At 34.7% G+C, this 19,917-nt stretch overlaps 1 protein-coding gene across 1 annotated transcript in view; it reads left to right on the top strand.

Moving 5' to 3' along the window:
- The window catches only part of LOC138311156 (low-density lipoprotein receptor 2-like), a 163,508-nt gene that overhangs the window by 22,969 nt on the left and 120,622 nt on the right, over positions 1-19,917 (top strand). The window lies entirely within an intron of this gene.

Raw genomic sequence — 19,917 nt, 5'->3', positions numbered from 1 at the left:
CTCGGTCAACAGGTGTAATTTCTCGGAACCTGTCGCTGTGATTTCAATGAAATAATCAGCAATCAAGTTGATTTGCGTGTTTTACATATTATATAGAACATTATAGCAATTTTATAAGCATCAAGCAGTCTATAAAACATCATTTTAACGATCTATGCAGTCACACATGTACCGTACATGAGCGTAGAGAAATATACAGTCATGTCTTATTTGATATTTATAGATTAATATTCTTATAACTCTTTACAAATTGATATATAATAATATACATGTATCGGTAATTGTATGTAGAAGTTTTGGTAAGTTATAAAAAATGTAAATAAATAAACGTAAAGAATACACAATACTGGTGTTGAACTTGTCCTGACAGACGTGTACAACAAATCATGAGGTCCGTCATTATTCTTAACAAAGTCTTGTGGAGTCATGTCATTTTTCTTTGATTTTTTGAAACAACAGTCAAACCTGTCTATAAAGACAAGCCAAGGAGGAAGAGGAAATTTGTATGGATATACAAGTGGTTCTTTTAATGAAGTTGAACTTGACCATTTGGGACCCTAAGAGAGTGGTCTTTATACAGAGGTGGTCATTATACAGAGGTGGTCATTATACATAGCTGGTCTTTATACAGATGTGGTCTTTATACAGATATGATTGCTAAGGCAGGTTTTACACTATCATAATATACCGTATAGAGGTTGTCTTTCTATAGAGGTGGTCTTTATATAGAGATGGTCTTTACATAGAGGTTGTCTTTATACAGAGGTGGTCATTATACAGAGGTGATAATTATACAGAGATGGTCAGTATACAGAGGTGGTATTTATACAGAGGTGGTCGTTTATATAGAGGTGGTATTTATACATATGTGGTCTTTATACAGAAGTGGTCTTTATACAGAGGTGGTCTTTATACAGATGTGGTCTTTATATAGAGGTGGTCTTTATATAGAGGTGGTCTTTATACAGAGGTGGTCATAATACAGAGATGGTCATTATACAGAGGTGGTCTTTATACAGAGGTGATCATTATACAGAGGTGGTCGTTATACAGAGTTGGACACTAAGGCAGGTTTTACACTATCATAATATACTGTATTGAGACATTTTGAGAAATTATAATATCTATTTGGTCTATACATCTTTACCCTCAATATAAATGTTCTAACAAGATGAAGGAGCCGCAGTGGCCGAGTGGTTAAGATGTATCAAGCCACAAGCCCTCCACCTCTGGGTCGCGAATTTGAATCCCATCTGGGGGAGATGCCAGGTTCTGACCACTGGTCAGAGTTTTTTCTACAGGTACTCCGGCTTCCCTCCACCAACAAACCTGGACATCCTTAACCCCTAGAGTGCCACAGAGTCTATATTCTGTATTTGCATATTACAGAGTTATCTGTCCTTGCGGGTAGGTATTGATTGTGACGTCATGTCTTTGCGAGTGTAACGTCACACTTTTTGAAGAAAACTCTCACAAAATAATGACGTAACAATCGATACCTACCCACAAGGGAGCTAACTCTGTAATATGCAAAGAAGGAATATAGGCTCTATGATACTAAAGTTGAGTGCCAAATGGCCTATTTGTAGGCTCTCTGAAATTTGACAGTTTAACAATAGTGATGACGTCATCTAACTATTCTGCAACGTCATTTTCGCGCTCCAGAAGATCGGCACGACGGAATAATGGTGACGTGATTGGTTGCTCCATGGCTTCGATTTTTTTCACCTGAGAACAATGGCTTTATTTATCGACGGATTTTTACCAAATTTGGTATAAAGATACAAAAATCTCATTTTATTTGCTGAGTCTTCCTATGTTTCATTTTCAAAATATCATTATTTTTGCACCATGAAAAAAACCATGAAACTTTCTTTGTTTTTACAAATAGCGTGAAAATGCTTGATCATAGGACACGGTTTTCTAACAAATTACACTTGTCTTAAATTACTGATGTATGATCTGTCAGAGTAAACAATTTTCTGGAAGTTTGGCAACTTGTTTATTGAATAAATAAATTCAGGTAAATACAAATAACGGTTGTAAAATATCTTGCAAAGTTGACCATGTTAAAAGACGTTTCAGCCGAAATTGAGCATATGAAGTCTATAAACGTAGCAGTAAAATATTTCAAATTCCAAATGCATCGGTGCCTATCAGCCATGTTGTTTTCTGATTAGTCCTAAGTTACAATATGCGTGTACGTAAGAAGCGGGAATACTTTCCGAGGATTACATGTAGCGGTAAAAAGAATGTTTATGGATCGACGGATGAAGAACGACAGACAAAAGGCGATAATTTAGTATGTAAAGTTTGCGTTGTATAATTTAATTTTAAGGGATTTACCGGTATGCTTAAGATTTAGAGGGAAAGCAACATAAAACGAACAGGTATTACATGTAATGCAATATATCAATATTATAAACATACGAGAACAGTGATTGTCAGTGACATTCTTATCTGTTGAGATAGGCACCGGCACAAAACATGTTTTATGTTAAATACAAATGTATGCTAAGACAAATAGCTCTCTCGTTCGCTTCAATGATAAAAATTACCGACATATCAAACGTACGTCATCGACATCACCAAGTAACTAACAAATCAACTTAAACGATTGTCATTGCGAAGAATATTTTTTCGCAGGCTTTTTGGTGTATACTTTAATAACTCGCGCGGCTGGCAATAATGTCCAGATATGTCTATGATTGATGTGAACAACTTACACATATACATGTACACGATTTTATGCGGACTCGTCTGCCTTATTCATCTTTCTGAGAAAAATAGATTTTGAAAATGCAGAAAGTCTGCACCAGGAAAAAACTTTGTTGGAATTCCTTATCTTGCAATGAAGATATATATTAAAGTGAAGTAATCGATTATACCTACCTCACTAGCCAATCATTATGATACTATCCTTGTGTTATGTACCTTGGGCTTGCTATGTTGTAGTTATATAAGTAGTACGTACTGGACGTACAGAGTAACTTACACCACAGGCGTTTGGCTCTATAGACATGTTTCTCTCTATCATATATATATATAATACTGTGACACAGTATAACATTGTATATATATATAAAGATAGAGAGAGGGGGAGAGGGAGGGAGAGAGAGAGAGAGAGAGAAATATCTACAGAGTAACTTACACCACAGGCGTTTGGCTCTATAGACATGTTTCTCTCTATTATATATATATATATAATTCTGTGACACAGTATAACATTGTATATATATATATAAAGATCATAGAGAGAGGGAGAGAGAGAGAGAGATATATATATAGAGCCAAACGCCTGTGCTTATTCCGCCCAACCACTGAATATGATCAACCGTTATCTGACATTTATTTACCGTAAGGACATACAAAAATAATGTATCTCGGTGGCTGACCGTCTGTTTTGCCTATATCATTCTTATAAGTTTCTTATAGTCACTTTAGAGCCATACAAATGTGCAAATACGGTATGTTCAAGGTATTTCCGTAGAGTATATGTAAGACACATGTATACATGTACAGATGACGTCACGAAAAATAAATGTTGTTTGGTTTTCTGTTTGGGATAAAATGCCATTTGAAACGATAGTCCCCTCAAAAGAAGGCAATAATATATAATTGTTCTATGTCATATTTTTTTCAAATCACATTTTGATCGAAACACGGCTTGGCACTCCCTAAGAGGATTCCTGCGGCACTCAAATTAAATGACCCTGACTGTTAGGGTATAGTTGCTAATATTCGCGGGGTTTTAATTTTGCTAAATTCGTGGATAAAAACGCGAAATTTAATATCCCGCAAAATTTACTAAAATCATGGTTTCACATATTATAGTATGTCATAAGAATGCGACTTTAAAAAGCTAGAAATGTAATTCGCGAAAATAATCCCCCGCGAATAAGTCAAAAACAGTAAATTGCAAAATTTTACACCCAAGAAATTGAACAACTATACATATATAGGACGTTAAACTTAATAAAACCCTTTTGTTATTACACAGTCAATCCTGACCACCCAAAAAACACAAAATTTGGTTTTTATATCCAGGTGGTCTTTATAGACAGGTGGTCTTTATATCCAGGTGATCTTTATAGACAGGTGATCTTTATAGACAGGTGATCTTTATAGACAGGTGATCTTTATAGACAGGTGATCTTTATATCCAGGTGATCTTTATATCCAGATGATCTTTATATCTAGGTGATCTTTATATCCAGGTGGTCTTTATATCCAGGTGGTCTTTATAGACAGGTGATCTTTATAGACAGGTGATCTTTATAGACAGGTGGTCTTTATAGACAGGTGATCCTTATGTCCAGGTGGTCTTTATATACATGTGGTCTTTATAGACAGGTGGTCTTTATAGACAGGTGGTCTTTATATCCAGGTGGTCTTTATAGACAGGTGATCTTTATATCCAGGTGGTCTTTATATCCAGGTGGTCTTTATATCCAGGTGGTCTTTATATCCAGGTGATCTTTATATCCAGGTGGTCTTTATAGACAGGTGGTCTTTATAGACAGGTGATCTTTATAGACAGGTGATCTTTATAGACAGGTGGTCTTTATAGACAGGTGATCTTTATATCCAGGTGGTCTTTATATACATGTGGTCTTTATAGACAGGTGGTCTTTATAGACAGGTGGTCTTTATATCCAGGTGGTCTTTATATCCAGGTGATCTTTATAGACAGGTGGTCTTTATAGACAGGTGGTCTTTATATGGAGGTGGTCTTTATAGACAGGTGGTCTTTATAGACAGGTGGTCTTTATATCCAGGTGGTCTTTATATAGACAGGTGATCTTTATAGACATGTGATCTTTATAGACAGGTGGTCTTTATAGACAGGTGGTCTTTATATGGAGGTGGTCTTTATAGACAGGTGGTCTTTATAGACAGGTGGTCTTTATAGACATGTGATCTTTATATCCAGGTGGTCTTTATAGACAGGTGATCTTTATAGACAGGTGGTCTTTATAGACAGATGGTCTTTATAGACATGTGACATTAACAATTAGGTGATATTTATATCAGGTGGTATTTACAGACATGTGATCTTTATATCTAGGTGATTTTTATTTTTAGGTAGTCTTAATATACAGGTTGTCTTTATATCCATGTGGTCTTTATATCCATGTGATATTTATATCTAGGTGGTATTTTTAGCCAGAAGTCAGGTGGTCTTTTTATATCCAGGTGGTATTTATATCCAGGTAGTTTTTTATATCTAGGTTAAGTCTTTATAATCAGGTGGTCTTTATATCTAGGTGGTCTTTATATCCAGATGATCTTTATAGACAGGTGATCTTTATAGACAGGTGATCTTTATTTATCCTGCAACTGCCCCACATACTGACGGATAACTACTGCCGGATAAACTTGCGCTTTATCCATCAATACAAAATGCTTTATCCGTCAATACAATTCTTGTGAAATTGTTCCACATTTGATGGAACATTTTCTAACTTGACCCCGAATTTTAACCTTACGGTGAATGAAACGTCATTTAATCCCGCTAAAAAGTGACGTCACATTCACCGGAATTACGTCATTTTTACGATATCGAAAATCTCGTATGGCGGTGTCGTCTTTTTCTGGGCTCATAGTAAAGGTATGTACTGTAAGTAACTCTTTGATGGGTAATTATTGTTTTTCAGTATTTTCACATTGTTTCAGTGATGTTACACACTGAATACCAACACTAGTACTGTTTGCGAATGCGCTTATATATTTTCCACGGCAGTGAAAAGGAGTACACTCTCATTCGGTTTAGTGAATGAATCTTTTCCTGCGCATCAAAGAAGCATCTCGCTTCGAGCGAAACAAAGTAAGGAAACTGTCAATTTGCTTTCGTTTTGAATGACATAATGATTGCAGGATAAACAGAATACACGGTTAGTATCTTACAATACAAGGTTTCTTTTGGTGCTCGACACAGAAAGCCAAGATGACTCGGCAAAACCTCGTCATCTCGGCTTTCCTAAGTCTCGCACCAAAATAAACCTTGTATTGTAAGATACTAACCATGTATTCTCTATATCTAGGTGGTCTTTATAATCAGATGGTCTGTATAGCCAGGTGGTCTTTATATCCAAGTGGTCTTTATAGACAGGTGATCTTTATAGATAGGTGATCTGGTTGGGTATAGACAGGTCAGTATAGACAGGTTTAAGATTACACAATTTTTAATTACTGTATAAAAAAAGAGTTGGTCGGTATAGACAGGTTTAAGATAATAAGGTTTTGATTACGGTATATTGCAAGATTTGGTCGGTATATATAGGTTTAATATTACACATGTTTTAATTACTGTAAAAACAAGACTTTGTCAGTATAGACATGTTTCAGCTTACACAAGTTTTAATTACTGTATAAAAAGAGTTGGTCGGTATAGACATGTTTCAGATTAAACAAGTTTTAATTACTGTATATTACAAGAGTTTGTGGGTATAAATAGATTTCAGATTACACATGTTTTTATTACTGTAAAAACAAGAGTTGGTCGGTATAGACAGGTTTCAGATTACACAAGTTTTAATTACTGTATATTACAAGAGTTGGTCAGTATAGACAGGTTTCAGATTACACAGGTTTTAATTACAGTATAAACAAGAGTTGGTCGGTATAGACAGGTTTCATATTACACAGGTTTTAATTACTGTAAAAACAAGAGTTGGTCGGTATAGACAGGTTTCAGATTACACAGGTTTTAATTACTGTATAAACAAGAGTTGGTCGGTATAGACAGGTTTCAGATTACACAGGTTTTAATTACTGTATAAACAAGAGTTGGTCAGTATAGACAGGTTTCAGATTACACAAGTTTTAATTACGGTATATTACAAGATTTGGTCGGTATATATATGTTTAAGATTACACATGTTTTAATTACTGTAAAAAACAAGAGTTTGTCAGTATATACATGTTTCAGATTACACAAGTTTTAATTACTGTATACTACAAGAGTTTGTCGGTATAGATAGGTTTCAGATTACACAAGTTTTAATTACTGTATATTACAAGAGTTGGTCAGTATAGACAGGTTTCAGATTACACAAGTTTTAATTACTGTATATTACAAGAGTTTGTCGGTATAGACAGGTTTCAGATTACACGGGTTTCAATTACTGTAAAAACAAGATTTGGTTGGTATCGACAGGTTTCAGTTTACACAAGTTTTAATTACTGTGTAAACAAGAATTGGTAGCAATTACCTGTGCTATAAAAAATACCATTCTCTCTAGAAATAAGTGTAAATGACCAATGTTATAAATATTATGAAGTGTGCAAGGCTATAAGAGTTACTTCCCTTTACTTACAAATTATATCTTTATTTGCTATACACCTATATCACCGGGGCTAATCATACAAACCGGGCTACGCTATTTACGCTCCTGGAAACGCTTCTTTTACATAGAAAATGACGTCTTGGGAAGCGTACGTGATAAATATTTGCTCAGTGTTCAACTCATGGCCAAGAATCCAAAAATACAAGTTGCCCACGGAACAGTAGAGTGTTTCACCAATGCGTTGAAGAAAAATTGATTGAAACACATTATTCGTTGCAAGAACCAAGACCTAACAAAAACACAACTCTTTCAGAAAATGTCATCAAGCAAAGTTTTCTTGGTTTTTGACTGGGCCATAAAGTTTTTGCCATACAAATTCAGGGAAGATCAGAGTGACTGGTTTGGAAAGAGAGGAATACCATATGGCACATCACTATGGCTTTCTGTAGGAAAGATGATGGTATCATTGGGAGCCTGGGATTTGTACATTTATTTGTAAATCAAATATCACAGGTATCTAAATACTTGTTTTTATTCCCCAAGTTCTTTATAGGGTGACTATGAAAATTAATTTATGTTGGCTATTATTGTCCAAGAAAAGTATTTGATTGTTTAGTATTGTCTCAGAATATGTCTAGTGATATGGACAACTAATGATTTCCTGTGACAACATAGTATATATCACACTTTGTCTGGTCTATTGAATGTTAGTTTCCCTTAGATTACATGCATGTCTGTATCTGAAAAAAAACCAGATTGACCAGTTGCCTTTTCTACATTACTGCATGGACTTTATCACTTGGAATCAAGTCAATACAACATACATTGTCATTTTGCAGTACATGTACATATATCTAGAAAACAAATGTATACCTTTGGTATTTGACAGTAAAAATATCAATATTATATACAACCCTTTGATTCCAATGCCTAGTGTTGTTTAGGATTGCCTTATCAATGAAACTTTCATTTCTGTTTAGGACAGTCAAGTTACAGTTTGTATCCTAAAAGATGTAATGAACCAAATCAGGAATATCACTGACACAGCAGGTATAACATTTCATCTTTGGTCCGACAATGCCGGATGTTATAAGTTGACAGAGATATGCTGGCAAGCTTGTTCCATTCAAATCTTGTACAGACCTATAATTTCTGTTAGTCACAGAACGGAAAAGGCCTATGTGACAGGACTGCAGCGACAATCAAAGCTGGAATAACAAGATACATCAACAAAGGACATGATGTTCTTTGGGCTTTAAATGTTATGAAGGAGGTTTGTATTTTTGATGCTGTGAAACAGCAATCATAGGTACGCTAAGCAAGCCCTGAGCACATCAAAACAACAATAATAATCCGCGATGAAAATTAAATGCTGTTTTGTTACTTTCACACCCTAACTGAAGGTATAAAATAATAAAACACACACATATAATAATTGTCACAACGATAATCGATGTATACAATTACGCAATCAGTGATGTTTTCCAATGTTTACTTAGAACTATTTCGTTTTGATCTTGGTTCAGATCTTGTGTACTCCCGAAAATCACACACAACGCCTTCTTAATTTATTCCTCCGCAGTAGATTTTCTTAGTTTATCTATCTAGGTGAATGGTACAAAATTGATGCTATAAATGATGATTAATTATGTTTGTTTTAATGATTTACACAAAAAATAAGATTTAAATGTGTTTGCAAAAGTCATTTGTTTGGTTGACGTTGCGAACTATATTTTTAAATTACTACGCTCTCTTCCATCTAGAGATGTGAAATCTCGAGTTGCCTCACTTTAAACGTCATTGCTATTAGGCCTTTCATTGCAGGAATTAATTATTTATAGCTACCTTTTAATTATTTAACTAAGATCAATTCAAACAAATACATATAGAAATTATACATGTGGTGTCAATTTCTAGTCAACATTAATTCCATTTGATGAAATTACTACGCTCTCTTCCATCTAGAGATGTGAAAGCTCGAGTTGCCTCCCTTTAAAACATCATTACTATATTACCGTATTGAAAGTAATGAAAGTGCACTGCATAACACTTGCTGTTCTATTTGTTCAAGCCGTGTTTAAACAAAGATACACAACATATTTGCAACAATGTTCCATAACATCAAAGGATTGTTGTAAAAGGTAACCAAATTATGACTTTTTATTTGACAAAAGTATCTGGCCATGATTTATAAGTCAAAAGTCGGCAAAGCAAAGTGATACACATGCAAGCAGCCATATGCATGTTAGTCTTTCTAACAAGGAAATCGCAATATTTCTGTTGTTATTAAATGGATATTAATTAACTCATTTTCTTTCCTTTTAAAGAGACATTGATGAAATTGATAATTTCAGTAATTAGTATGTGTACTAGTATATAGATTACTTACATGTATTAAACGAAAATGGCACTCAGACTTTTACCAGATTTATTGGATTAATTAATCTACTTATTTCAGAAATAAGAAATTTTAATATATAAAATAGATTTCAGTCATTTCAGGAAAAAAAACGTATTTAACTTGTGGTGGTTGAATCAACTTTGTTTAACTCAAAAATTCAACATTTTACATTATATAAATACAATGTTCTACAACATGTTAAAGGGCCACTACCTTTCCGGAGCAAAATTTATAGGTTTCTTAAAAACATTAATAACAAAAGAAAATATATATCGATGGCTTAAGATGAGGTTACAACACCAAACATATGCAAGATTTCCTGTCTAATGTACGATAACAGTGGAAATTCATTTCGCTGTTTTGCCGTCTGGCGCAGTGATAGTCAACTACCGCGCGGCATTTAGGACGACGGCGGGAAACATAAAACGACCCGCGTTATGAAAATTAACATTTTATTTATTCTAATTAAACAGTTCTGAAGGTGTTGATAAGTGTGCTAGTAAACGTATAGTTAATAACTTCTGCGACTCTACAAAATTATTGATCTCGTTTCACATTCCTATTTTAAAAATTAAAAGCCGTTTCGGAAAGGTAGTGGCCCTTTAACTAAATTTAATATAAATGATAAACCAATTCTTTTATTCCTTTTTTTGAGTCCTTCAGTCACAGCATCTATGAGTGGCCTTGGCACTTTGATTATCATGAACACATGGTGGAAGTGGTAACAAATGACATTGATTTATATATCAATATAGGATTAAAAGTGTTGTCATGGATATGTACAATCAATGTAAGGAAGAAAATGCTGGAGTTTGGTCAATTCAAAGGGCCCATTTAAAATAACCATGTGAAATGCTGATATGAATTTCTGCATAGATATTGGATTTTAAGTTTTGTTATTGGTATGGAATATGAAAGAAAAATTGTGGATAGAAAATATAATTTTGGTAATTTCGAGATGCCAAAGAGGCCAATTTGTACTAAACTTTTTACCTACAACTGACATTGATTCCTGTCTTGATAATGGAGCTTAAAATAAAATGTTGTGTTTTTTTATGAATATGGACAAGGATTTCAGGGGTTAAACACAGGATTTTGATAATTTCATGAGGCCCAATGGGAAGAAAGGTACTGGTATGATATTAATTATACAATATCCAGAAATATTTTTGAGAGTTAGTATTTTTAGCCACATATGTATATATGTCCAATCTTGTATTTTTGTTGATATTTGATATTTGCTTGATGTCAAGGACAGTGGTAATTATTTGATGTAGATCTATGGGTGCAATTGTTTTCAATTTAGCTCTGAAAAAGTGCATATTTTGCCTTTTTATATGCACTTTTTCAAAGTACTGATTTATCTCCTTGTTTCTCTCCCCCTTGTTTTCTACAGTACTGGTTTATCTCCCCTTGTTTTCCAGAGTAATGATTTATCTCCCCTTGTTTTCCAGAGTACTGATTTATCTCCCCTTGTTTTCCAGAGTAATGATTTATCTCCCCTTGTTTTCTATAGTACTGGTTTATCTCCCCTTGTTTTCCAGAGTAATGATTTATCTCCCCTTGTTTTCTATTTTACTGATTTATCTCCCCTTGTTTTCCAGAGTACTGACTTATCTTCCCTTGTTTTCCAGAGTACTGATTAACATGTGTATCTCCCTTTGTTTTTCAGAGTACTGAGTTACCTCCCTTTGTTTTGCATAGTTCTGATTTATCTCCTTTTGTTTTCCCGTGTACCATAAATGTCAGACTGATTTATCTCCCTTTGTTTTCCAGAGTACCATAAATGTCAGACTGACCAGATTCAGTGTCCTACTGGTCATTGTATCAGTGATAAGTTTAAATGTGACGGTCAACGAGATTGTAAGGACGCTTGGGATGAACAAGGATGTCCACCACGTTACCCTGGCAACCGTTGCTGTCCAGCCAATCAATTTCAGTGTGACAACACGGTATGAACAATCATAAATATTACTTACAACAATAAGCTTAACACAGAAATTTTTGTACAGTTGTAGCACCTATTTCTTTCCCCATTTGATAGTTTTCCCAGGGAAAGAATCGGCTAACACATTCATTCCCCCTCCCCCTCCACTTCTCAAATATTTTTAGAGGGGAAACTATAGGCTAGCTGATTCTCCCCCTGGACCCACCCACCTCTCAAATAGTTTTAGGGGGGGAAAACTATTGGCTAGCTGATTCTTTCCCTCTCTCAATTTATTTTTACAGGGGGGGGGGACTATTTGCCAGCTGATTCTTTCCCCATTAGAGGGAAATTAGAGGTAATTCTTTAGAATCCTTGAGGAAATAAACACTTTTATTATACTTATTAATTGACTTGACATTCCAGGTGAGCGATACAGGCCCTCTGTGCCTCCTGTTTGGATCAACAATAAATAATGTTAATGAAGAATTATTCTTGATGTGTGAAATTTTGTTTATTTCACTATGATAAGATCCCTCCAAATCTCTGAATCGCGAGTTCGAATCTGATGTGGGGCAGTTATGCCAGGCACTGACCGCTGCTCTGTGATTTTTCTCTAGGTACTCCAGTTTTCCTCCACCATCAAACCTGACACGTACTTACATGACCCTGGCTGTTAATTGGACGTAAAACTAAACAAACCATTTAAACCAAACGCCCTGGCAGCGTACAAAAGGTAAATTAATATGCCAGGTTTTCTGTATATCACAGAGTTGTCTCCTCTTTCAGGTGCATTGTGGGTATTTATTGTTAACATCCTGTAGTTATTAGTATAACTTCATATCCGTTAGAGAAATACGACATCATTTTTACACATAAACTTACTCAGGAGCAGATAACTTTGTAATTTATAAAAACAGAATATGGAGCTTAAATGTACCGCGTTTGACCCAATAAGGGTCCAGGGTGCTTTGATAATTAAAAAAAAGAATTGAGGGTCGCTTAATAGAACCAAATTTTGAATACCAATTCATTGCTCAAATACACACAAAAAAAACCACAAAAAAAACATAAATCAATTTTGCTAGAGAAATTAAATTAATTAGAGGTATATGTGATATTATAGATCTCTAACGACCAGGAACCATAAACAATAATTCAGGGAATGTACATGTATGTATAATATGTGATATTATAGATGTTATAAAACATAACTCTGGGTCTTTTTGTAAAGTTGACAATTTATTCCTGGGTTCATGATCGTATAGTGTTCATATTCTTTCTCTCACTGTCCCTAGTATATTCAATCGCTCTTGCTATATTCGTTTTCATTCTCCGGACTCTCCTGATGGTTCTCTCTCGGTCCTGTCACTCTCTCTGGTCTCTGTCCGGTCTCTCTCTCCTCTCTGTCGGTCTCTCTGTCTCTGGTCTCTCTCTCTCCTAACCCCCGCACCTCTATTTATCCCCAAACTTCCTACGATTCTGAGAAGACTCCAGAACCCTTTTACCTTATTTGGGCCCATGTCCAGTATAAACCGCTTGACCAGCGTTTTACTCCTTAGGCTCTCTTTACGTAGGTAACGGTATCTAATTAACAATATATGTGTACTTTTAATTAGCTTCGGACATGTATTGAACCCCATTACTCATAATGACCTCTCGCTATGTGTACTACATCTGTAATGTCTACACCTCCCCTGATGATATATATACTAGTTATAACTTCCCTCTGTATAATTATCTATCAATATATGTTATTACATATTTAAGACCTTTTTGTAACACACCTCCCATACTTAAGGAATATTTGTAGTTATGTTAAATCGACAAATGTTCCCAGACAATTACTTACAAAAAGCTTAATTATTACTCCAATTACTAAATATTCAATTAACACCCAGCTTTTTAGGTTCGTTAAACATAGAGTTCCGGAACAACACCCTCTCACCTCTCTTACCACTTCATTCAAATTATAAGCTAATCACTTAGAAATCAAACAATACGCATAACGCCTAGAATTATAATTAAGGCGCATAATGCTTATTAATTGCATTGGTTTGCACAGTTAATAACTTCCACGTCTATAAAATAAATATTTGGTTAGCACAGTTTATAACTTTCACGTCTATAAAATAAATATTTGGTTAGCACAATCCATAACTTCATAATCCCATGTCTTTAAGTAGTATAATCCACAGGCGGTAGTAATCCTCGTATGTTAATTAATTGATTTATAAGGTCCACGCATAGTATACACATACATGTAGTTCACATAGTTCACGTAATTAATAATCCAGGATTCACAATGAAGCGGAACGACTTCTATTGTATGTAGTCAATAATCCACTGAAGAAATTCACACCATAGCGTCAATAAATATAAGGTTCCACACGTCCATAAATATAAGGATCACACGAAGACATTTTCATCAATATTGTCATAAAGTTATGTCAATTAATAAATGTTAATCACTGCTTGAAGGTAGTGATCATTCCTTGTATAATAATTGTTGCCACGCATGTTCCGCACTGTATTGTACGTTATGGTTACAACGTAATATGTAAAGTTAAATAACACAAAATATCCACAATTACTAAGAACATCATTGTTTACATTGTGGATCGAGTTGGATCCGATATTGGGTTTAATAACCCGCTCATGGGGGATCCTGAAACATTTTCTGTGGACGTAGCATTATCATTAATGCTAGCCCCACTATCTGTAGGGACCCGATTACTTGGCGTCCGTGTTGGTGCATTCAAACGTTGGAGCAATTCCAGGGATCGTTGGAATCGGACAGGTTGGAAGGTCGAGGATCTCTGGTGGGTACTCTAAATCGTAACATGTCCAAATGTTGTTGAGGAGAAGTCGGCGGTGGTGCCGCAAAGCGTAGATGTGCTCTCCTGGCAGCGTCCCAAACTGGCGTGGTGAAGGTCGTTGAGCAGGAGGTGAACTGTTAAGCATCGTCAATTCCCTTCCGGAGAAGTGTAGGTGAAGGCGTAGTGGATGTGTATGTGGTGGACACTGGGACGGAAGTCAAGGGTCGGACAAGTGCAACTGGCCGAGATTTTGTACAATTTTGTAATTTTGCACGGGTAGTACCATGCGATAGCCGAACATATAACTGAGAAAAATTGTTATAAATACTGTGGTGAGCACAACTTTCCAAGTAGGCCAGCGATGTCCTAACTGTTGTTTAATTCTACGTCTACCCCTTAATTCACTGATGAGTTGGTTCATTGGAATGTGGTCTATTTCCCGTAATCTTTTAGGTACCTCCAATGGACTAAATTCGGGTAGTTGCTTATGGAAAGGATCCCACAATTTCCCCGTTATGGTTTCATTAATCTCTTTTAGAACTTAAATGACTAAGTATTACTATAATATTTTATTCTCACACTCCACACAAAAACAATTAATAAATACAATAAATACATTATGTCAAAGCTCGAAACCTACTAATTTATCTAACACTCTTAACAGGCCTGCCTTATATTCTTGTTTACTTTGGTATCTATTCTGTCGTTTTCTAACATCTCGTCGTTTTTTTAGATTTTTTGTGTTTCATATTTACCAAGCCAATAGTCATTTGTTGATCACTACTTGTATAGCTTTTGTCCGTGTTATTGTCATTGTCACTGTCGGTAGCTACGTCCGCCTCAAATCCCTGATCCATCTCAACATCTATGTCATGTCCTATATCTTTTTCAGAGTCAGATTCTTCTGAATCTGAACTCCTCGTTACATTTTTTAATAATTTTTGATTGCGCTGTCGCTCTTTGAGTCGTTTGGCTAATTCCATTAAGGGAATATCATCTTCATAAGCAGATGTGGTACGTTCTTTACGAGTTCTATTATACAATCGACCTACTAATTGATCAGTATCCTCATTATGTTCACTGTTACTACTATCAGATTCAGATGGATTTACTACATATTTTTGCGTTCGTAATGAACGAGCTCTAGTGTTGTTTTGATTTTGACCTTGAGGTATGTCCCATTCATCTATTTTAGCTAGTCGTAGATGTTCAGCATGAGCTTTAGTTACTGCACCAGTAAGTTGGTTTCGAATTTTAAATGAAACAGGAGACGTTTGACCAATAATTCTAAAATAGGGTTTCCATTTACTTTCTAATTTATTTTTGCGAAGGTGATTTCGATAATAGACTGGATCTCCAACTTCAAATTCTACAGGCTTACTGCGTTTTTCTGCATATTTTTCTTGTTTCCTTTTAGCTTTTTTCATATTTTTATGAACCGTTAAAAAGGCTTTATGCTGTTCTTCCATAGCTATCTTATGAGTTTCTTCACCCATATATTTCCGACGTGGTTGCAATAGGTTATCAAGCGGTAACACTACATCACGGTTATACAATAAGAAGAATGGCGAAAATTTAGATGATTCACTAATATTACATCTAATAGCAGCTAATGTCTGATTTAAATAAACATCCCAGGCAGATGTGTCATTATTTATTTTCTTTGCCAATACATCATGCATAGTTCGATGAAATCTTTCAACCCTAGCATTACTTTGGGGGTGATAGAAAGAGGTTGTTATATGTTTAATATTTAAGTGTTCACAAGTTTCTCTTACCATTCGATTGACAAATTCTGTACCATTATCAGTTACAATAGATGATGGAGTACCAAACCTTGGAATGATGTCATCTATTAACACATGTACTATATTTTGTGCACTTTTATCGGGTAATGGTATAGCCTCAGGCCAACCGCTGTACCAATCAACAATAGTGAGAAGATATTTATTTCCCGATAGAGATTTTGGATATGGGCCAGAAATATCCATACTGATTTTCTCAAACGCGTAATTTGGGATATCTGTTTCTTGAATAGGTGCTCTACGCTTTTGTAAACTCTGTTGTTGACATGTAACACAGGTTGAGACGTAATCATATAGTTCTTTATATAATTTTGGCCAAAAGTATTTCTGACGAATAGCGGCATAAGTTTTATCAATACCCATGTGTCCATTACCATCATGATATTGTTTTATAACCTCACTTCTTAGCTGTAACGGAACATACAGACGTGGCTTAACGTCTTCGTCAGCATTTTGCAGATAATAAAGGACATCATCTATTAACATAAACCTAGTTTGATCCCTAGTACTGGCTTTATTGTTATTAATTTGGTCAATCATCTTGGAAAGTTCAACATCTAATGATTGTTCTACCTTCATATCCATATTAGGTAAGTTTGGTAATTCCTTTTCACTATGTTCCTGATTACTTTCACTATCCCTTCTTGGTTGTAAGTCAAATTTATTGGAATTGAAAACAGCAATTTCATAAGTTTTACCCGAAATATCTGGGAGGACATCTTCATCACCTGTTTGGTCTACTTTATCTCCTGTATTAGGGTGGACCTTATCTGGTGTTCTTGACAATAAGTCTGCACAAGTATTTTCAGTTCCTGGTATATATTCAATTTTACAACGATAGCCTGAAATATTTAATGCCCATAATTGAATTTTACGATTTTGCATTGGAGCTTCTAGTAGATATTTTAAAGGTTTATGGTCGGTTTTGATTACAAAATCTGCCTGATGTAAGTAATGATCTAGTTTTTGTAATGCATAGTGAATTGCATACGCTTCTTTTTCAATAGTTGACCAGCGACATTGTGTTTCACTTAGTTTATGCGACAAAAAGTATATTGGACGCTCATTTTTAACATTTGGAATAGAATCTTCCGTATTGTCCGATCTTTGTGTTAAACATGCTCCTATACACTTATCACTAGCGTCAGTATATAATACGTATGGTTTATTTACGTCTGGATACGCAAGTTGTGGTATGGCAGTTAAACTTTCTTTGAGATACTCAAATGCTTTTTGACATGACGGAGTCCATTTAAACCTTGCCCTTTTTCTTGTTAATGCTATGATAGGTTCAGCAATTTCTGAGAAATTTGGTACAAATCGTCTATAATAACTGACACAACCGATAAATCCTCTAACTTCTCTTACATTAGTGGGTTCACCCATGGATCTAATGGCCTTTACCTTGTCCATTTCTGGTTTAATTCCATTCCTATTAATTACAAAACCCAAATACTTTGTTTCCTCTTTAACAAAATTACATTTCTTCCTTTTTAATTTCAAATTATGTTGTCTCAATCTATCAAAAACTGTTTGAACATCTTTAACGTGGTCTTCAATGGTTTTTGAAAATATTAAAATATCATCCAAATAAGCTATAGCCATGTGATCTAACCCTTCTAGTACTATTGACATTAATTCACTAAAAACTGCTGGAGCTGAAGTTAACCCAAAAGGCATTACAAGAAATTCAAGAGTCCTCTATGACAAACAAAGGCTGTTTTAGGTCTATCTTTTTCATCTACCAATACCTGCCAATATCCACTTTTAAGGTCTAAACACGTAAAATATTTTGCTTGGTCTAACCTAGCTAAAATATCATCAATTACAGGTAACGCAAATGAAAATGGTTTAGTGATTTTGTTTAATTGCCTGAAATCAACACAAAACCTTTTTGTTCCATCTTTCTTATCAACTATTACTACAGGAAAAGAAAATGGTGATTGTGATCTTTTGATGATCTTAGCATCCAACATTTCATCAATGGCCTTATCGACTATTTCACGTTTGTTTAACGGAGTTCTATACGGTTTCATTTTTATTGGCGGACTATTACCAATATCAATTCTCATTTTTACTGTGTCAGTATGAGTTAAAATCTTTATCATGTTCTACAAACAAATCTTCATTTTTCTCTACAAGTTCCTGTATTAGTTTATCATGCATTGACGGATTTTCAGTACTCGTTTCATCTTTTGTCTCTACACTTTTATCTCCTAAGCGACATGATGTTTGATTTATTTCTTTTTCATTTACTGATTCAATTTTTGCGATAATACAACCCTTCTTAAGATAGTATGTTTTATTAGTACTGTTAACTAATAGTAACGGTAGATTACCATGTTTTTATATCTTTGCTATTGATTGACTTACCATTAGGCCTGGTTCTGACCCTATAAAACCTGAAACCACAGGTTTGGTTTGAACTATCCCTACATTATTTCTCATATGGGACTTAACTTTAGTTACACATAAAACAGACGTTTGAGGCTTTACTTTTATACCTTGTTGTAAAACGTAATAATGAACTAATATGTATATCCTCCTCTAATGGAACATAGGTACTTCCTATTCTCAATTTCTTGAGGTCAAAATATAGTCTCACGCCGTGTTCTGTCAGAAAGTCACGACCTAAAAGCAAAATTCCTATTCATTTCATTTACAATATGGAAGCATTGTTTCACAGTCACGTCACCTAACTTAAATGTCAATATAGCACGACCTAATGTGTCCATAGTAATACCATTTACTGCCTGTAACTTAATACTACTTTTTAAAAGTTTCGTTTTTGGCTGCAATAAGTCAAATACTCGTTTATGCATAAGTGATACTTGAGCTCCTGAATCTACAAGTGATCTAAATTTCTGTTTACCAAAAGTTAACAATACTGAACTTGGCGAGCCTGCTAAGGGTATTTCATAAATCATTGTTTTATTGCCCTGCCTACCGGTTTCATTGTAAGGAGAGCGTCTTACCTGTATGAAATTCAGAATCGGATTCTGATCGGAAAAACAGAAATTCCGATTGGAATCCAATCGGATTCTTCAAAATTTACCAAAAATCTGATCGGACACGGATTCTGTGTGCAATATCTGATCGGATTCTAAGAAGCAAAAATCCCAGTCTGTAAAATCCTATTCTATATCCAGTTGGATTTTAGAGAATTGGAAAAATATTCCGACTGTGACACAGATTTCTGAACTTTGTAATATTGACAGAGTCAGATTTTCTGACTTAGAGTTTTCACTGACACAGATTTTGACTTACTGACACAGATTTCTGAGTTTTCACTGACACAGATTTTCAAACTTTAAGTTTTTTTCACTGACATACAGATTCCAAACTTTAATTTAAACAGACAAAGATTTTCAAGCTTTGAGTATATATAATCCAACAAATTCACTTAACAATTTAACATTTTTCATAAAAAAACAATTAATTATCTTCTTTTAATTTTAGTTTCATTTAAGATTTTTTTATCAGCAGATATTGAAATAAAACATGTGTAATATCATCATACTAATATGAGCAAAGAGGCCAGCAAACATTAATTTTTATGTCATATAAATTAACTTTGAAATCCATAATTCTACACAATATATTTGTTTTCTATTATCCATAGGGGTTTCCAAATCAAATTTGATTCAAACAGCAACTAGTCTATTTGGTATGGTGAAAT

This window comes from Argopecten irradians, chromosome 16, assembly GCF_041381155.1.
Source record: "Argopecten irradians isolate NY chromosome 16, Ai_NY, whole genome shotgun sequence".
NCBI lineage: Eukaryota > Metazoa > Mollusca > Bivalvia > Pectinida > Pectinidae > Argopecten > Argopecten irradians.
The sequence above is the reverse complement of the archived record's forward strand: the minus strand, read 5'-3'. Positions and strand labels throughout refer to the sequence as shown.